Here is a 21244-nt window from a genome sequence, read left to right as displayed (position 1 = left end):
ATATCTTACCCAAAATAAAATATTAATTTTCTTTCATGCAGAATATACAATTTAGTTATTGCACTACCAGTTTTCATACGCGGCGATACAAGGGCGTCATCCCCATAAGATTTTTCAACCCCTGAAGCAAAAAGTAGAAAAGAAAAAAATAATGAGAGTACCCACAAGAACGAAGAATGCCTACAATGCAAGAGAGGTTTCTGTGGAACTAGACATTACCCATTCGGCAATGGGAGTCAATATTTCGGAACGATTATTACTTGACTTGAAATTAGGGCCCCCTAAGAAATCCTGGATCCGCGCCTGGATCCCGCTCACATAATTCTAGCAGGGCCTACTCTGATGAGAAGTTAAACGAATTGAAAGCATCAAATGGTTAAAATAGAAATCGCTCGAGTTTCCCGCTCGCATCGATTATTTGTTAAAGTGATTTCACATTTATTCATGAACAAATCATTATAAAACCATTATTCAATTGCATCTTCTTCATGCATAGGCGGATCCAGGTGGGGACCCGAGGGGCCCGGACCCCCTATTGGTAGAGCAAAAAAAGGGGGGGAGAAAGAAAAAGGAAGAAAAAGAAAAAAGAAAAGGAGGAAGACGAATGAATAAAATAAGATGAGAGGAAGACTTGGAAAAAATATTTTATGTCACTATATAAAATTTTCGCTCGCGCTTTGCGCTCGCATTACTCATCTTTTTCATGATTTAGGAAACATGAATAGAGTGTCCCGTTCTAGGTCTAAATCTAGAATTTTTCCGCTCGCACTTCGCGCTCGCATCAATTGTTTAGTTATACTGTATAGCTATCCTGTTCATGATTACAGAAACTGATTAAAGTTTTCCATTCTTTATGTAGAAATGTCAAAAATTTTCAGCTCGCGCTTCGCACTCGCATTATTTGATTGATGAAATATGTAATGTCTTCATGTCTAAATGCAAGCAAGTCCTTAAAAGGCACTTTTCGATCAGTTCAAAACGTATACAAACATTTTCTGCTCGCGCTTTGCACTCGCATTACTCATCTTTTTCATGATTTAGGAAACATGAATAGAGTGTCCCGTTCTAGGTCTAAAACTACAATTTTTCCGCTCGCACTTCGCGCTCGCATCAATTGTTTAGTTATACTGTATAGCTATCCTGTTCATGATTACAAAAACTGATTATTAATTTTTCCATTCTTTATGTAGAAATGTCAAAAATTTTCAGCTCGCGCTTCGCGCTCGCATTATTTGATTAATGAAATATGTAATGTCTTCGTGTCTAAATGCAAGCAGTCCTTAAAAGGCACTTTTCGATCAGTTCAAAACGTAAACAAACATTTTCTGCTCGCGCTTTGCGCTCGCATTACTCATCTTTTTCATGATTTAGGAAACATGAATAGAGTGTCCCGTTCTAGGTCTAAATCTAGAATTTTTCCGCTCGCACTTCGCGCTCGCATCAATTGTTTAGTTATACTGTATAGCTATCCTGTTCATGATTACAAAAACTGATTATTAATTTTTCCATTCTTTATGTAGAAATGTCAAAAATTTTCAGCTCGCGCTTCGCGCTCGCATTATTTGATTAATGAAATATGTAATGTCTTCGTGTCTAAATGCAAGCAGTCCTTAAAAGGCACTTTTCGATCAGTTCAAAACGTATACAAACATTTTCTGCTCGCGCTTTGCGCTCGCATTACTCATCTTTTTCATGATTTAGGAAACATGAATAGAGTGTCCCGTTCTAGGTCTAAAACTACAATTTTTCCGCTCGCACTTCGCGCTCGCATCAATTGTTTAGTTATACTGTATAGCTATCCTGTTCATGATTACAAAAACTGATTATTAATTTTTCCATTCTTTATGTAGAAATGTCAAAAATTTTCAGCTCGCGCTTCGCGCTCGCATTATTTGATTAATGAAATATGTAATGTCTTCGTGTCTAAATGCAAGCAGTCCTTAAAAGGCACTTTTCGATCAGTTCAAAACGTAAACAAACATTTTCTGCTCGCGCTTTGCGCTCGCATTACTCATCTTTTTCATGATTTAGGAAACATGAATAGAGTGTCCCGTTCTAGGTCTAAATCTAGAATTTTTCCGCTCGCACTTCGCGCTCGCATCAATTGTTTAGTTATACTGTATAGCTATCCTGTTCATGATTACAAAAACTGATTATTAATTTTTCCATTCTTTATGTAGAAATGTCAAAAATTTTCAGCTCGCGCTTCGCGCTCGCATTATTTGATTAATGAAATATGTAATGTCTTCGTGTCTAAATGCAAGCAGTCCTTAAAAGGCACTTTTCGATCAGTTCAAAACGTAAACAAACATTTTCTGCTCGCGCTTTGCGCTCGCATTACTCATCTTTTTCATGATTTAGGAAACATGAATAGAGTGTCCCGTTCTAGGTCTAAATCTAGAATTTTTCCGCTCGCACTTTGCGCTCGCATCAATTGTTTAGTTATACTGTATAGCTATCCTGTTCATGATTACAAAAACTGATTAAAGTTTTCCATTCTTTATGTAGAAATGTCAAAAATTTTCAGCTCGCGCTTCGCGCTCGCATTATTTGATTGTTGAAATCTTTAACGTCTTCATGGCTAACTGTATGCAGTCTTTAACAGGACTGGTAGGCCTACCTTTCCAATCAGTTCAAAACGTTTATCAAAAAATTATACTCGCGCTTCGCGTTCGCAGTATTGCAGGCACATCTTTTTTCAGAATGTTCAAATTTTAGGAAAAAATACATACAATTTCATAAAAAAAATTGCTCGCGCTTCGCGCGGTCATTATAAAATATGGATTATGATATTATACATTTATGTTGATTTAGAGAATAAAGCTAAGAGGTGACTTATAGGACTACCCCCTTCAAAGAAACAAACGAAAAAAAAACATCTTCGAGCGGCCGATCGGGGAAAATGTGGCCCCTTTATTGGCGAAGGCTGAATCCGCCCCTGATTCATGTGTTTATGAAAAAAGATAATTCAACATGCATTTAAGGCACTTATGATTGCCTGGGGGGAGGGAGGGGCCGCCATTGGCGGCGGAAGCAAAAAAATGTAGGGGGTGTGCACTTGAATTTTTGGGATGGACACAGGTACAAAATTGGACAAGCGCCCCCCAAAAAGGTTAACAACCTACATTTAAGGAGTTGCTAAACCAAAAAGCAAAAAAAAAAAAAAAAAAAAGGCCATCAACCTAGGGGGGGGGGGGACAACACACGTTTCAGGGGGAGTCCACGTGAATTTAGGGGGGAACCAGGAAAACAAATTGCCCAGCAAAAAAAATAAAAAGTTTATCATAAACAAATTTAGTGGGGACCGTCCCCCGTCTAAAATTTAGGAGGGGACACGTCCCCCCCCGCTTTCGCCGCCTATGGGGGCCGCCATTTTTCCGAAAAGTACACAGGGGCGCCAAAATCAGGTCGAATTTGGGCCCCCCTCCCTTCGAAATCCTGGATCCGCGCATGCCTATTTCACAGTACAAACCCTCCGTGAAAAGTTCATGCTTTTAGTGAAATGGGGGAAACACAGTTTATTATCTGTTTTTACTGAAATTGAAATAAGGAGTTTAGCCGGGTTTTTTTTTTCAGGTAGCAAAATCAGACTAAAGAGCGACCTGGATAACTAGGGGCGGAGGCCGTCTTTTTTTTTCCAATTAGTATTATTTTTGTATGCTTCTTTCTCACTCTCTCTCTCTCTCCACACCCACCCCCCATTTCTCTTCCTACCTCACCCCATCCCAAGTACATTTACAGCCATCCGATCGATTGAAAGAAATTGAGACTTTGCATAAGAAGTAATGATTTATATCTATATTATAGTCGTTTATTTCCTTTGGACGCACGCCATTTCACAGGAGGTTTTTCATGTAGGAATCCGAAATGGCTCCCACATAATCCTAATATATATTTTTTGTCGTGTGAAAGGGTTCAAAGTAGATAAAAGACACATTTTAAGAGGTTTATAGGATGATTTTTCCTCGAAATAGGCTGAAAAATCCATGTTTTTTGCATTTACAATAGAATAGTTTAGATTTCCGTGGATTTCCGTCTAAATTCTATAAACATCATTTTTCCCGATGTCTAAGCATTAATTTGATACCAAATTTAGCTCCCCGTATTTGCCCGTTTTTATATTAGAGCCGATTTAACTTGACACAACACCCCAAAAACCTGTTCAAAAACGGTCATTTTTATACCGCGCAGTCATCTTTAGCGCACCGCATGGGGGTACATTGCCGTTCGCTTTTGCACGGCGAGGACGATTCCCCTTCCATTCCATGAAAATGACATGAATTCCGGGCTTAATTTAAACAAAATAAATGTTGCTAAAGCAAATAAGGGCTATACCCACAACTCTTCCAGGGAAAAAATCTGACTTGTAGAATAATTTTATCCCAAAACCCTCGTCATAGTGATACATTCGTGGTGTTATATACTTTGCGTTTTACACAGTCAACACAGCTTGATAAAGCACGGTTAATATTTTTCAGATTTTGATTTTTTTTGTTTATAAATGTAATTAATAATCATTTTGATGCAGTAAAAATTATTTTCGGCATCTCTTAAAACACTTTTTAGGCATAAACTAACATTCACTCTGGCCAGTTTTAAAGTAGCACATAACACAAAGTTTATATACTACACAATCAAGTTGTGTTTTCACAGATATTTCAAGTAGCCAATCAAAATTTGGTATCAAGGTGACGTCATATCGGCTTTAAATTATGTTCAGTCGATTCTATGCCCAAAATTACCCACAATCAACATATTACAGTAAAAATCTAACACGGAATATAATTTTGGCGCACTTTCAACTCATTCTGGCCCACTGTGCGATGGCGCCAAGGCCGGAAAAACCCAGCTGGCATAGCCGGTAGAAAGAGAGAACACGAACAGAATTTTGTATTGCTATCATTTATAAAAACAGAATATGATATATATATATAATGAAAACCTATAGGTTTGGATAAGTAGAATGTAGTTATTTTATTTGTATGAAATATGGTTTGAATTGATTTGTTGGAATGAATTAAAGTACAAAGTAGTAGTTACAAACACGGAGGAATGATTGAGAGAAAGAAAATTCCCCCAAATAATCTATGAAATGTAGTATTAGCAATATTGTATTTCCATCCCCCAATCGTTCCCAGTTGACAACAAAAGGGGTATGATTCGACTTATTGACTTGTTTCTTATATGTGTAATTTTTCCAAGCTTAAATTTTACCTCTAATTATGCAAATAATATCTATAAGAAACCGGAAGATCCCTATAAAAAAGAATTTGTGAGTTTTGGGCATAAGTTCGGTTAGGTGGATCGTCACTTGCCACTAGCCCCGCCTACGGCACCGTCTTACCACGCCCCTCCAGTACGTTGTCAGGGCCTTTCGGAGGAGGGGAACACTTCTCCTAGGTCACTCGGGTGCAGACCAATGGTGCCTTAGCCCCCTAACCTACTATTATGAGGCACCTTCAATTATGGTGGTTAAGAAAGGATGTCCTAAAAAACTAAAAGATATTATTTACTAGAGGTAGACTTGAAAAGGAGGTGAGTGTTTGTCGAATATGAGATTTATTATCGAGTTCATTATCATTATTAAGAATGACAATGGTGTATAATATTATATATTTATACATCAAATTATATCTTTCTAATTAGATTGATGTATATTTGTATGGTATAATGAGTGCTCTCTCTCTTGAGCAAATTTTGGGCATTCTAATAAAAAGTGAAACAAATCCTCTGTGGATTTACAATGATCACAGAGGCCATCAGGATGCTTATTAATATCATATAAAATTGGATAGTTTGACTATTCCTGTGCGTATTCTATTAACTTCTTCGCTTCTAGAGCCGAGGTTTAAAGTAGGGGTGCGTATAGATGATTGAAAGCTGAAAATATGTTGTGTTTTAGTGGAAAGTTTGGCTCTCTCCTCCCATTTTGCATGAAATACATAATATAGCTTTCTGAATAGTTCTTTTTTATTAGGCTTGATAAGTACATTTACCGAATCTAAGGCTACAGCTTGTTTTGCCAATAAATCCGCTTCCTCGTTACCTTGGATACCGCAGTGGGCGGGGATCCAAATAAGAACAATATCGACACCCGTATATAATAATATTTTACACTTGGTGAAAATTTAGTATTTAGTATTTAATAACTCGAAGGTAGTTTGTTGGATAAGATTTATATCATCTGATTTTTTAAATTTGTCATGCAAATCAAGATCAATAACGGGGAGGGGGATGTGCCAAAAGGGTTGGGAGGGGGTGATGTCAGGCTCAATATTAGGAAGGTAGTCTTTGGTTATTATCGGAAGGGGCGGATATTTCAAATGACTAGATTGAAATTGCCAGCAGTCCGAAAAAATAACCTTCGTGGGATGCGAGTCCGGTGAGTCCACGATTCTTAACTTATATTTATGACAAAGGAATTCACGCCTCAAATGTAAAGGCATATCACCACATATAATTTGTAAACAATCTAAAGATGAAAAAGGTAGGGTACCAGTAATAGTCCTCAGGAAGAGGTACTGAATAACATTAAGTTTATTTATAATGGAGGGGGATGCAGAAGCATAAATTTCACAACCATAATCAATAATTGGCAAGACAATGGCCCTATATATAATAAATAAAGTTTTAGTATCGGCACCCCAGCTAGTGCCAGTTAAACATCGAAATAAATTTAATCTTTTTCTGCATTTTGCAACAATGTGGTCGATATAAGGGCGCCAAATTAATTTGCGATCGAAAATGACCCCTAAAAAGGTGTGTTGGGTTACATTTTCGATTCTTATATCATTAAAAAGGAGAGGAGGGTCTTTGAAATTCGGTCTATGAGTAAAAAGAATGGATTTGGTTTTTTGAATAGAAATATTTATATGAGCCTGCTGAGACCAATTTGCGAGAAGATCAAGATCCTCCTGAACCTTCTTAAATGCGAACCAAGGTTGCGGGCTAGAGTACCATATAGCAACATCGTCCGCAAACAATGCAATAGAACAATTTTTACAAAAAGTAACGATGTCATTGATATAAAATTTGAAGAGAGTAGGGCTAATCACGCTACCCTGGGGCAGCCCTATTAAACTCTTCTTAAAAGAGGATAAACTATTATTTATTTTTACTTGAAAAGTTCGTTCTTTAAGGAATGAGGTAATCCAGGCAAGCAAATTACCATTGAAACCAAATTTGTTAGAAAGTTTATGTAATAAAATTTTTCTATTAATTCTGTCAAACGCTAATGTAGTGTGTTTTATGGCAAATGCTTTATGAATGTCTGTATCTAACCTAGATAAATTGTCCATTACATTTCTTTTTTTGGTAAAGCCAGATTGTACAGGGGATAAAATGTTAAAGTTCTGGCAAAACCATGAGAGTCTATTATTGATTATTCTTTCCATTAATTTGCAGAGGCATGATGTCTTAGATATTGGTCTAAAACTGTTAATATTATTGGGATCTTTATTAGATTTGGAAATAGGGGTAATGATAATATGTTTCCATTGTTCCGGAAGATGGGAGGAGGACCAAATGGAATTAAAAATATATAGCAAAAATATTAAACAGTTCTTAGGTAATTTTTTAAATAAGTATAGGGTTAAGTTTATCCGGACCCTGACCGGTAGAAGGGGTAGCGTTCAGAGCATCGATTAATTCCCTAAAGGTTAAACGTTCGTTAAGCATGCTGGTATTAATATTAGAGACAGGTGATTCTTGAGTTAAATTACTTGATGCATCACTATATATATTGTTTTCTTCATAAAAGTCTGCAAAAATATTAGATTTTTCAAGGTCATCCGAGATGGTTTTGCCTTCAAAAAGCAATGGGGAATTGAATGCATCCGACTGAGGTTTTTTCATGGATTTAATTTTTTTCCAAATTTGAGGGAGGGGGGAATGTCGATTTAGGGAGGAACAATAATTTACCCAATGCTCTTTTTTAGCTTTTCTAACAATAAGTTGTGCTTGGGCCTTTTTTTTTCTTATAAAATAGTAGGTCCTCCATTAATAAAGTCTTTCTAAATTTCCTGTTTGCTTTATTTCTTGCCTTAATGGCCGCCGAACATTCTTTATTCCACCAGGGACAAGGTGGAGGTTTCCCTTTAAAATTAGATTTGGGGATAGAATGGTCCGCGGCCATAAAGATCTTGGCAATAAAATTATTATACATTTGTTGTGTATTAAAATGGAAAATGTCGTCAAAAGTAACGGATGATAAATATGATTGATATAGCCCCCAATTAGCTTTGGCATAAGAATAGCTGGGTGAGGGAGGGTTTGAAATAGGTGAAATCGATATAAGTGGTATGTTTGTCATGATTAAATAGTGGTCGCTGCCGAAGTTTTCTTTGGCAACGGACCAATGACAATTTGAAGCCAAACAGGATGAGGAAAAAGATAAGTCAATTGAGGTAAGTGTACCGTTTGCGGTGTTTAAACGGGTAGGAGAACCGTCGTTCAGTAAAACTAAATTGTTGGAGGTAATAAACGATTCGATAAGTCTACCGTTCGCATCGGTACGGGAACTTCCCCATAAAGAATTATGAGCATTAAAGTCGCCGCAAATTAATAAGTTCTTATTACAATTAGTTAGAAGCGAGTCCAAAGTAGATATAGGGATATCCCTACAAGGGTTATAAAAATTGACGACCGTATAACTAAATTCATTAAGTAAAATATCAATTTTCTGGTATTCTTTGGGAATTGAAAAATAATAATTGGAACATTTAACGGAATTATGAATAAAGAGGGCACATCCCCCTCCGGATTTGTTTTCCCGGTTATTGAAAATGTGGGTGTAGTTCGGGATAGAGAACAGATGTGAATTGCTATTTTTTAACCAGGTCTCTTGAATACAAATGACATGAGGTTTTTTATTGGAACGTATTATGTGATTAATGAGTTCTTGTCCGTGGCAGAGGATGCCATTGGCGTTCCACTGCCAAACTACAAAATCGAGATTAGGGGTCTTTGTTCAGCATTCTGTGGATAGACTCAGCCCGTGCTTTGAAACCAAAGCACTGTTGGGCTGCGTCCACCATACAGCTTTAAACGATTAATCTTTGACGCATTAGCGTCCAAGTTGTTAATTATGAAAACTAAGAATGCTTATTTGAGTCTCGACGGATGACTGAACGGGCTTTTGTTTGGATGTATTAAATGCAGGATTAGATTTAATTTGCTGCCGACGTGATCGTTGGGGCATCGGAGGGTCACTATTAAGAGGGGGATAAGTGGAGGAATAGCATTTGATAACTAGGGTATCTCTATCTGTATTTACTTTGGGTGGCGGGGCTGTGGAGGATGGAGGTGGGGGTGGGTTAATTGGTTTGGCGGCGGATATGTCGTTATATTTTTTGGATGGCATCCGCATATGATATGCCTTGCCTATATTTGATGTCTTGTATCTGTTTTTGTCTTTAAGTATTGGCAACCCTGGTATGCGGCGCAATGATTTTGCTTACGACGGAGACAAATGGGGTTGTCAGCTGAATGGGCAATCCGCCCAATCGTGTCCGCCCCCGCAACGTGGACATGCTGCTTTATTTCTGTAATTGTTTGTAAGGTGATCAAAGATCTGGCAATTGGCACACCTCATTACGGGTGGTACGTAAATTGATACTTTCTTATCCAACCTCATCGCGCAGGGGAAGCTGATTACTGTTGAAAGTAATTACAAACGCTGGTGTCGGGGTCAGCGTGCCCTAGCTGCACTCGCTTTTGAATACGACGAACGTGTTTAGCGCCCTGTGACTTTAGTTCGTCGAGTAATTCCTTGCCTGTTACATCATGATGAATACCTTTATATAAATGATTAAATGACAATTCCACTATCTTAATGTCCACATTTAAGTGTATTGGCTTCCGTCTGGTTCTCGCAAGAGAAGAGCAGACTTCTACCTTTCTTAGTAATTTTTGGCGGTTTCCCTATTTTTGCATGTATATCTTTGGTTAGATGGATATGGTTCAATTTTGTTAGGTATTTGTTAGGGTCCATAGGTGTCGCAATTAATTCTAAGTGGTCGGATGATTTGGAGGAGATATTAGTTTCGGATATTGAGCTAGCAACTGTTTTACTTTTTTATCGGAAACCTTGTGGAAGGATTATCCAAATAATCTACTAGAGAATCCTCGTCAGACATGTTAGTGGCCATTATTATTTGAGGGGCGAGGGGAATGAAGATGAGATTAAGGGCCCCAAATGACCCCTTACCTGTAAACAGGAGGCTTCACTCTCCGTTCTCTAATGACGTAAACGTATGTGTAGCTATCCAAAACCGGAAGAAAAAAAAGAAGTTCCGAAGCTAGAAGTTATAGTCAGTGCCGTTCAGCATTAGCGGCGACGATATACAACAAAATACAACATACGATGGAAGTACAACAATATAAGACGTGACACGTAATACAAAAAAATACAGTAAATAGCAACCAGCAATGAGAATGAGCAACATGAGCAAGAGCAGCGGCTATAGACCAGTTCGTAGTTACTTCATGGGCAATTTTGGTCAAATGACCTTTCATTTCTTTCATCATGATAGGCAGATTTCAAAGCAAGATATTACGTAAGCTTGCCTTACATAGCAGGATGAAGAAATTGAATAGACCAGGTGACTAGAATAGCACACCAATGAACACTTTATGAAGGTATTTGTTGCATTCCTACTTTGAATGCATGTCTTAGCATGTTGCACAATGTACTTGACAAACTGTGAAATACCAGTCGTTCGTGGAAGCATTGTTGTTTTTTGTGGATGTAAATGAAAACGACAATTCAAAAGAATATATGAATAATCAAGACATCAAACTTGGTGCTTATCTCATTAGATTTTAAAGCACCATGCCACTTTTAGTACAAATTACCTTCTTCTGATCATGCGTAGAATCTTTTGATCATGCGCAGAAAGGAACTACGAACTGGCTTATTGTGGTCAGATTGCGGACGTGGGTGACGAAATAAGCCAGTTCACGGTTAATTAGCTCATGTTCAACTTTTCTCTAATGACCTTTGTGATTTTGCATAAGGATACGCACTATCATTTTCAAATGAAGATGTTGCGTAAGCTTTACCGGTAGAATATTCAAATCCTAAGAATAAAAGGCATTATATAGACCAGGTGATTAGAATAGTACACCAGGGATAAAGTTTGAAAATCCGTTTTATTGTCTGCCTTTGGTACATTTGACTACTGTTTAGGCTACTGTGAAATACCAGTGATTATGCAGGCTCTATTTATTACTTTTCAGCTTGGATGTGATGAAATGAATATTTTGAAATTAAGGAATACATGAATAATCATCAAATCACAAATGCCTATGTCAGTGAATTTGAAAGCCACCTTTATGGTTTATCTCAAATGACCTTTTTCCTGCTCGTGTGCAGTAGGCTAATGCCAATTCGTAGTTCCTTTCTGCGCATGATCAGAGGAAGGTCATTTGTACTGAAGTGACATGGTGGTTTAAAATCTAATGAGATAAGCACCAACTTTGATGTTTTGATTATTCATATATTCTATTGAATAGTGGTTTTCATTTACATCCACAAAAAAAAAACAATGCGTCCACAAACGACTGGTATTTCACAGTTTGCCAAGTACATTGTGCAACATGCTATGATATGCATTCAAAGTAGGAATGCAACAAATACCATCATAAAGTGTTCGTTGGTGTGCTATTCTAGTCACCTGATCTATTCAAATTCTTCATCCTGCTATGTAAGGCAAGCTTACGTAATACCTTGCTTTGAAATCTGCCTATCATAATAAAGGAAATGAAAGGTCATTTGACCAAAATTGTCCATGAGGAAGTGGTCTATTCGTCAAGCACGTCAGAGCGCCCCCCTTTGCCGACGCCAATATAACTGAAAACGCACAAAATAAATCGGATCTTTCGGAAATAAAAATAGCATAATTTTCGGAAGACATTGTACATAGTACTCGAATATAAGGCAATATTTCGAATGTATGCATTTTAAATCCTCCAGTAATACCTACTCCATCTAACGTTCATATTCTTTGCACTTGCATATATTTCGTTTTCTTGATTTTGACCTTTAATTCTCAGTGTCTCTTAGATTTTATTATATATACAATTTTTCACATTGTTATTTTAATAGATAGTTAGTCACATATACATTTTCATGCCTTTATGTCATTCACATCCCGCCCACCATTTAAACGTTCCCTTCTTCCTTATTCTTCTTATAATGTTACATTTCAAAATTTCGTGGGTACTTTATCATTTAAATGAAAACACAATCCTCGCATTTTTATCAATTCATCGTGTTTTTTGCACTATATTCGGCTTATACCATAGGATTGCCACAATAAGGACAATACTATGATAGGATTTTTAGAATATTCATATTCTTTTTTTCATACAGACAGGTATTCTTTCTTGAAAATTTGGTGGCTCTTGTTATATATACACAACAAAAAAGTAAGTCCCCCCTAAATCATATTGCTTTAACTTTTGAACAGAATTATTTTGAGATATGATATTTCGTAGGTGGTATTCTACACTCATTAAGTAACTCCTGGTGAAAAATGAGATAGATCGGTGATGTCATGGATGAGTGATTAAAGATTGAATTAAAATACAATTTTTGAAAGACACAAGAGTCGCTTTTCAGATTTTGCAAATACAAAGTTGGGCAAAAGTTGTTTTTAGGTGACTTTTATGGTGTTATGCTGTGTTACTATCCATCATTTAGCCACCCCACACACAATTTTGATATTGTATGTTCATGGTTGAGTGAGCACAGTGTATTGCAGGGGCCACGGGGGGGGGGGGCTGGGGGCTCTGGGGGCATGTGACTTTTGAAAAGTGATATTTTTTCCTTCTGACGGTGCTCACTGAAGCATGACGTAAAATACGCCCATAACATTTACTCAGAGGATAGCTTATAAAGTTACACGAGCGGCTCTTGTAAAAATATATTCAAAACTCGCATTAGTTCGGAAATTATTGATGTTTGTTTAAGGGGGGCTTACTTTTTTTTGTTTTGTATATAAGAAGAATTGTAAGAGCAATTACATTTATTAATTTAGTTATTTTCTCTTTTAAGGATATTCATACCATAGAATGATTAAAAATATTTCAGAATCAGTAAGGCTCTATGGTGAGGCTTCATTATGCATGTCTATTTAATAGGCTGAATAATCTAGAGTGCAACACAAAGAGATTCCTAGTGGTAATGGAAATGAACAATAGGATTGGTTATTTCGTTTAATTTCACTGAGGTCACTCAGGAGTCTTCTAGAATTTGATTGCTTCTGAAAGAATGAGAATGTTCTTCTCAAAGACAATACCAGAAGCTTCCAGCATAGTGAATACTAGAAACCTCTAGAAAAGTGAATAATTTGTATATAAGCTGGCAGTTTCTATCAGATTACATCATATAGATCAGAACTCAGAGTTTCACACAAGACTTCATGTCAGAGCAGAAGTAATTTCCATCTGGAATATTTATCATCTGTGGAGTTATTAGCACACCATCAATGAACTGTTTGCAGTTAATTTGAAAGAGGAATTCTCAGTTCTCTTCGAGATCATCAAGCTGATTTAATGAACGTTTTTCAACCCATGGTTCGCTGAAATTGGCTGTTAATCACCATCAACATCGTCTTCACGGACATTAGCTAGTCACATGAGGCTTACAGAGGAGTCTGAAACTTCTGTCATTGTTTCAGTTGATGCTTAGATTCAACTCGCAAAATTTGAAATGGAAATGAAAATGAAAGAAAACCTTGAAAAGGAGGAAATGAAAATCAAAGAAAACCTTGAAAAGGAAAGAATCAGCGAAAACCTTGAAATGAGATTGGAGTACCAGTTAAAGCTGAAAGGAATGGAGTTAGTTCATGCAAATACTAATTATATTAACGATAAATCTCGCCAAGGCTTTGATGTGGCGAAAAACACTCGTCTTGTGCCAAAATTTGATGAAGAGGGAATTGATTCATATTTTCTGTCATTTGGAAAAAGTGGCCAAGAGACTGGCCTGAGGAATACTGGACTCTTCTCCTCCAAAGTGTTTTTGTTGGAAAGGCTGCAAAAGTCTATTCTTCACTCTCTAAAATGCAATCATGTGACTCTCAGGCTACCACAGTGAAACTATTTTCAATGCATGTGAGTTGGTATACTAGAAGCGTACAGACATAAGTTTAGGAACATGCAAAGACATCGGCCCAGACGTATGTTGAATTTGCTAGGGAACAAGAAATGTTGTTCGATAAGTGGTATGGATCACTGAAAGTTGACAAAGAATTTGTTCACCTTAGGGAAGTTGTCCTCCTCGAAGAATTTAAAAAGAGTAATTCCTTTTGCCATTAAATCTCACTTAGATGACCATAGAGTTACTAAAGTCAGTAAAGCAGCTATAGTAGCTGATGAATTTGAGGTCACACATAATGGTAGTGGAGATAGGCCTCCTTTCAATAACTATTTGAAAAGGAAAGGTAAAGGGCCATTTGAATCCCACAAGATGAAAATATGATCGCAAGGACAAAGGCACTAACAAGAATCAGACTAGTGGGGGCACAGAGTCTACCAAAAGGTCTGAGAGTCGTAGTTCCAAAATGTGTACTCATTGTCATAAATCGGGACATTTGAAAGATTCATGTTGGAAAATTGTTGGAATGCCAACCAAAGTAAAAAAAAAACACACAAAAAAAAAAAACATTGGTTTTGTCAAGCAAACAAGTGTTCCCTCGTTGGATAAAGTCAAGCAGGTTGATGAAAGCTTTAGAAGATTTTTGTATGACTGCATATGGTGCTGGTGGTAGGTCAGTTACTGACCTACCACCAGCACCATATGCAGTCTCAAATCCCCTGGCACCATCAGGAACTGTGCAGCCCTTGTATCCCTAAGGATCACTACTGTAGTGATCCTTAGGAATACAAGGGCTGCACAGTTCCTGATGGTGCCAGGGGATTTGATTCTTCCTCGGGAGTGCTCAGAGAATGCCAAAGTCTTAATTCAAGGTATTGGCCCAAATTTCATGTCGGTTCCTGTGCATAAGGTGGACTTAAGGTGTGACCTAGTTAGTGGTCCTGTGACTGTTGGTGTCGTTCGAGAATTACCCATGGAAGGTGTGGATTTCCTGTTAGGTAATGACTTGACTGGAAATAGGGTTGTTGCATCTCCAGTACAGTGGTTTCGGAGAAGCCGGATGAGGTAGCTGAAACTAAATTGTTGCAGGAAGATTTTCACGGATTTTGTTGTGACTATAGGTCTCAGACTCGTAGAGCTGAAAAGGGTGGTGCGGATTCTGCTGATGTAGAGGAGAGCACTGATATCTGGTTAGCTGAAACCTTTTTCAAAGGTTTGAATGGGGATAGCGTTGAAGGCTCTGTTACTAACAATGATAGTTTGTTTAGTAAACCATCCCTTGTACAGGCACAACAGGCAGACCCAGAATTGAAAAGCTTGTCACAGAAAGCATGTTCTGAGGCTGAAGCTGATAAGGTTCCCGAGTGCTTTTATGTTAAAGATGACATTTTGATGAGGAAGTAGAGACCTCCCCGGAGACCAGCTGATTAAGATTGGTGTATAATTCACCAGGTAGTAGTTTCTCCCTGTCACCGCACAGATATTCTGAAAATGGCTCATGAGTTACCTATTGCAGGTCATGTCGGTATTCGGAAGACAGAAAATAGAATTATGAGGCATTTTTATTGGCTTAAGATGCACAAGGATATGGTGCATTTCTGTAAGACATGTCATACATGTCAGATTGTTGGTAAGGCACAGCCTTCTATCAAGCCTGCTCCATTGATACCCATTGGACTGCATTTTTGATGAACCTTTTACTAGGGTTCTTGTTGGTTGTGTGTTGGACCCTTACTCAGAGCGAGGTCGGGTCTCAGATTTCTCCTGACGATTATGGACTTGTCTACACGTTTTCCAGAGGCGATACCCTTGAGGAGTATCACTGCAAAGACAGTGGTACACTGCAGGCGTTAGTGCAGCTTTTCACTCGGTATGGTCTGTCTAAGGACATGAAGGAAATTCAGTCTGTCCAAGGGTCAAGTTTCATGTCAGGAATATTTCAGCAAGTTATGAAGGAGTCGGGGAATAAAGCAGATCAAGTCATCTGCTTATATCACCACAGTCCCAATTAGGAGCGTTAGAACGCTATCATCAGATCCTGAAGACCATGATTAGGGCTTATATGTGAAGATTATCCCGATGACTGGGATAAAGGGATCTCATTCATGCTGTTTGCAACTAGGGATTCCGCTAATGAGTCCACGGGTTTCAGTCCATTTGAGTTGGTCTACGGCCATGAGGTTATAGGCGCCCCCTAATCGAAGCTTATCAAAGATAGGTTTATAATTCAGGATGATGTTTCTAGACTATAGCTATACGTCAAAGTTTAGAGAAATGCTCTCAAAAGCTTGTGATGTGGCTATAGGAACACTTGAAAGTGTCGCAATGGAAAAATGAAGACTCAATCTGACATAAATGCAACAGAGCAAAGTTTCAAGCCTGGAGACAAAGTGTTAGTGTTGTTGCCTTTGCAAGTGAGCTCTTGATAGCTACGTTTAGTGGTCCCTACATAGTCAAAAAGAAAATGAATTATATCAACTATGTGATCAGTACCCCCTGATCGAAGAAAGTCTCAAAGAGTTTGTCTTGTAAACATGTTGAAAGAATACTTCGAACGAGAGGGTAGTCGACCATCTAGAACACAGGTCAAAGAAGAATAAAAGCACGTAGATATATATGAAGATGAATGCTATGGAAAGACAGATGAATTGTCTTATACAGATGTATCTGGTGTAAAGCTGTCTAACTCAGAGTTGTTAGGAAATATGGATGACGCATTAAAACACCTGCCTGAAGATCAGAGAAATGATATATCTGGCCTGTTAATTAGAGAAAATGAGGAATGTATGTAAAGACAAGCCATGTCGTACACCTTTAACTGTACATGATGTAGACGTAGGTGATGTAAACCAAGACCTATCAAACAGAATCATTATATGTTCAATCCAAGCAAGTTGGAAATGGTGAATAAGGAGTAAATTTTATGCTAGATAATGACATAATCGAACCGAGTCAGAGTAGATGGAGTTGTCCTATTGTAATGGTTCCAAAGTCAGACGGCTCTCATAGATTTTGCTTTGATTACCAAAAAGGTAAATGCAGTAACTAAAACTGACTCGTATCGAATTCCTAGGTTAGAAAATTGTATTGATAGAATAGGGGAAAAATGTTTTCACGCAAAATGTATGGTCATTTAGTCCAATTAAATGCACGAATTATGAATTACTTTTCTCCATCATAAAAGACCAAAAATAGTAGGGGTACATTTGATATTGTGCCCCCTACTATTTTTGGTAGGGTGGACACGTCCCCCCTGGGATTTCGACCCGTGGGTAAGGAAAGCAATATACAGCCTTAACTTCAGGCCATGACTCATAGCAGCTGGTTAAGTCTTTTCCATTTTTAATATTGACAGTTTTGAGGAACACCATACCGGTACTTACAACAAGCACCTGTCAGTGTATTGGCCGCGCTGAAAACGTTACATTAAATCCGAGAAATCTGATTTATTACAAGAATGATATCAAGGTAAATATTATGATGATGGGGAAAGAGTATTGTGAAATCTAAATAACCTGAAAATCTTGATTTTGCTTAAGGTTTTGTCGAAAATATTGAAGACAATCGAGTGATATCTTTCGTTCAGTACCATGCGTGCCTTTTCGTGAAAGTGAAATGTTTAGCTATCACCTTGTTCATTGAATGAGAGGCCGGTTTGAGTTTACGACATTCTCGTATCTGTCACTCTAGGCGACACCGCAATACTTACCCGTGTTAATAAACTGGGACTCCATTCACGCGCGTTTGGGCCGCCCTAGCTTAGATCTAAAGATTGTTATCTAGTAAATCTAGAATTTAGAATAGAAATTAAGAAACTAACCTCGCATGCACTCATGGTTTCAAATCGTCTCGTGTGTGAAGGATTCATATGCACCTGGTGCACGCGAATCTTTCACACCATTTTTACTAAAATAACTATGACTTTACATCAAAGCTATGAATTATACTTTTTCTATAACACTTACCGAACCATATGGATCGTTTGTTGAATTCTCTTTGCTGTTTTTTTTAATAAAATAAGAGCATTTTTCGTGATCTTCACGTAGATGCCTCTTGATCAGCGTTGATATCAACTTTTGCCTAAAGAGGGCGCGCGATATTATTCACCAAGCCGGTAGGCACTTAGGAACCAAGTTTGAAAGGATACTCGTAAAATTATGTCACTCTCGCCGATGAATATTCATTAGATTGTGGTCGTGCGTGTTCAATTCACACCGAGTGCATGCATGCAGAGAGTTTGTATTGAACACGCACGACCACGATCTAATGAATATTCATCGCGAAAGTGACATAATTTTACGAGTGTCCTTTCAAACTTGGTTCTTAAGTGCCTACCGTACCTTTGTTTTAGTCTTGAGGACGCAATGATGATGATTTTTTTAGATATGTCTTACATTTCTTCATCATTGACGTCTTGACACTCTCTCCATAATGCCTTCAGCGAACGACCAAAACAAAGATGGATTTCCCCCCAAAATCCATCTTTTTAAACCGAAATGACTAGAATTTTGTTAATTTTATTAATTCTTACACCTTCCTACGCCTAATGCGTAGGAAGGTTTTAAATATTACTTTAAAAAAATGTAAAAAAATGAAGATTTCTTACCTAACTGATGCCGCGTAGACTTCTCGTTCCACATGTAAACAACGGAAATACAATAGCGTCGACCCTTGAACCGCTTATGTATGACGTACTTCCGGAAAGCAATGCCGTCTTAACGAACAATTTAGAGATAAAAAATCTTATTTAACAAATATTAAAATTTATTTCGTGATCATAAATAATTCATATCAATATATATAAATTATTTATGATCACGAAATAATTTTAACATTTGTTAAATAAGATTTTTTATCTCTAAATTGTTTGTTAAGACGGCATTGCTTTCCGGAAGTACGTCATACATAAGCGGTTCAAGGGTCGACGCTATTGTATTTCCGTTGTTTACATGTGGAACGAGAGGTCTACGCGGCATCAGTTAGGTAAGAAATCTTCATTTTTTTACATTTTTTTAAAGTAATATTTAAAACCTTCCTACGCATTAGGCGTAGGAAGGTGTAAGAATTAATAAAATTAACAAAATTCTAGTCATTTCGGTTTAAAAAGATGGATTTTGGGGGGAAATCCATCTTTGTTTTGGTCGTTCGCTGAAGGCATTATGGAGAGAGTGTCAAGACGTCAATGATGAAGAAATGTAAGACATATCTAAAAAAATCATCATCATTGCGTCCTCAAGACTACCTTTGTTTACGGTGTTTCAAGCTAGCTGCATTCTAGGCGATCAGCATTATTTTCTTGCTCGTTCAATCCACTTTCATCATCATCTTGTCAAAAGATGGCGTACTTTACCAATAAGTATATACATGAGATGCAACCTGTTGATTTTTGGTACAATTTCCTATTACGCGCTGACGACTTGAATTGAGAATTTTTACTAAAATAACTATGACTTTACATCATAGCTATGAATTATACTTTTTCTGTAACACTTACCGAACCATATGGATCGTTTGTTGAATTCTCTTTGCTGTTTTTTTTGATAAAATAAGAGCATTTTTCGTGATCTTCACGTAGATGCCTCTTGATCAGCGTTGATATCAACTTTTGCCTAAAGAGGGCGCGCGATATTATTCACCAAGCCGGTAGGCACTTAAGAACCAAGTTTGAAAGGATACTCGTAAAATTATGTCACTCTCGCCGATGAATATTCATTAGATCGTGGTCGTGCGTGTTCAATACACACCGAGTGCATGCATGCAGAGAGTTTGTATTGAACACGCACGACCACGATCTAATGAATATTCATCGCGAAAGTGACATAATTTTACGAGTGTCCTTTCAAACTTGGTTCTTAAGTGCCTACCGTACCTTTGTTTACGGTGTTGCAAGCTAGCTGCATTCTAGGCGATCAGCATTATTTTCTTGCTCGTTCAATCCACTTTCATCATCATCTTGTCAAAAGATGGCGTACTTTACCAATAAGTATATACATGAGATGCAACCTGTTGATTTTTGGTACAATTTCCTATTACGCGCTGACGACTTGAATTGAGAATGTTCGATACGAAAAATTGCTTTTCGATTGTTGTTTGCATACTTTCCACCGCAGTATTAAGGACGGATCGAACGGAGTATTTTTTTTTATAGGTATGAGATCAAAATCACAGTGAGTATTTACACTCTTCCATAATGATTCAGAAAGGGAGGCGCAACACCCCCCACCCACATGGCCATGGGCGCAGATAGGGGGACATGTCCCCCTCACCCAAATTTGTTTGTCTTTTCATTAAAAATCGAAATAAAACATGTATTTTGGAAGAGTCGATCTTACTTTTGGGGTGCCCCTTTTTTTTTTGGGGGGGGGGCTTGTTTGCTTGTCAAATTTCTTTTGGCCAAGATGACCTTCTTTTTGGGTGATAAATCTTTTTTTTGCTTGTTTTTTTTTTTGCTTGTCAAATTTTCCAGCCCTGGCTACCTTTGGGGAGATATTAAGTTATGATAAATCATCGCTATTTCTCAGTTTCGTTTTTTCTGGGACGCACTGTATAATACCTTGATGTGGTGATACAAGATTTAAACATAGAATTTTGAAACTCATTGAATCTGCTATTTATTCATATATTTTCAAAACTCACAAAAATTGCTTACCTATTTGTTGATTGAGTTTGGTTATTTTTGTTCCATCTGAAAGCTACATTACATTCACCAAGGTTCTACACAGAGTTAAGAAACTTTGACTAGATAATAATCATAGTTAATTCATATGAAATGTATTCGGCCATGTGTTTTGAGTTGGGCCCATTTCCGTTACAACTCAAATTTTCCTCGAAAATCGCACCATCTTATACAATTGTATTTTTTTCTTATGTTTGACATCCTTTACCCATAAAAGTATATATATTCTGAAAGGAAATTGTCTGAGGAATTCAAAAATGCAATCAGAAAAGGCATAGGGTAATGTCATAAAAAGTTAAAGGTCAAAATATGTGGAAAACTGCGAAAAAAACATACTTCCCAATAAATCTGAGAATCAGATAAACTTTACACCCTATAGGGAAATAACATGCATATTTCAACTCTTTAGAGTGAGACCTTTCCAGTGATATATAACTTGTTGGGGATAACTCTACCAAAATAACTGG

This window comes from Lytechinus variegatus, chromosome 5 (genome assembly GCF_018143015.1).
Source record: "Lytechinus variegatus isolate NC3 chromosome 5, Lvar_3.0, whole genome shotgun sequence".
Classification (NCBI taxonomy): Eukaryota; Metazoa; Echinodermata; class Echinoidea; order Temnopleuroida; family Toxopneustidae; genus Lytechinus; species Lytechinus variegatus.
This window is presented reverse-complemented; position numbering follows the sequence as displayed.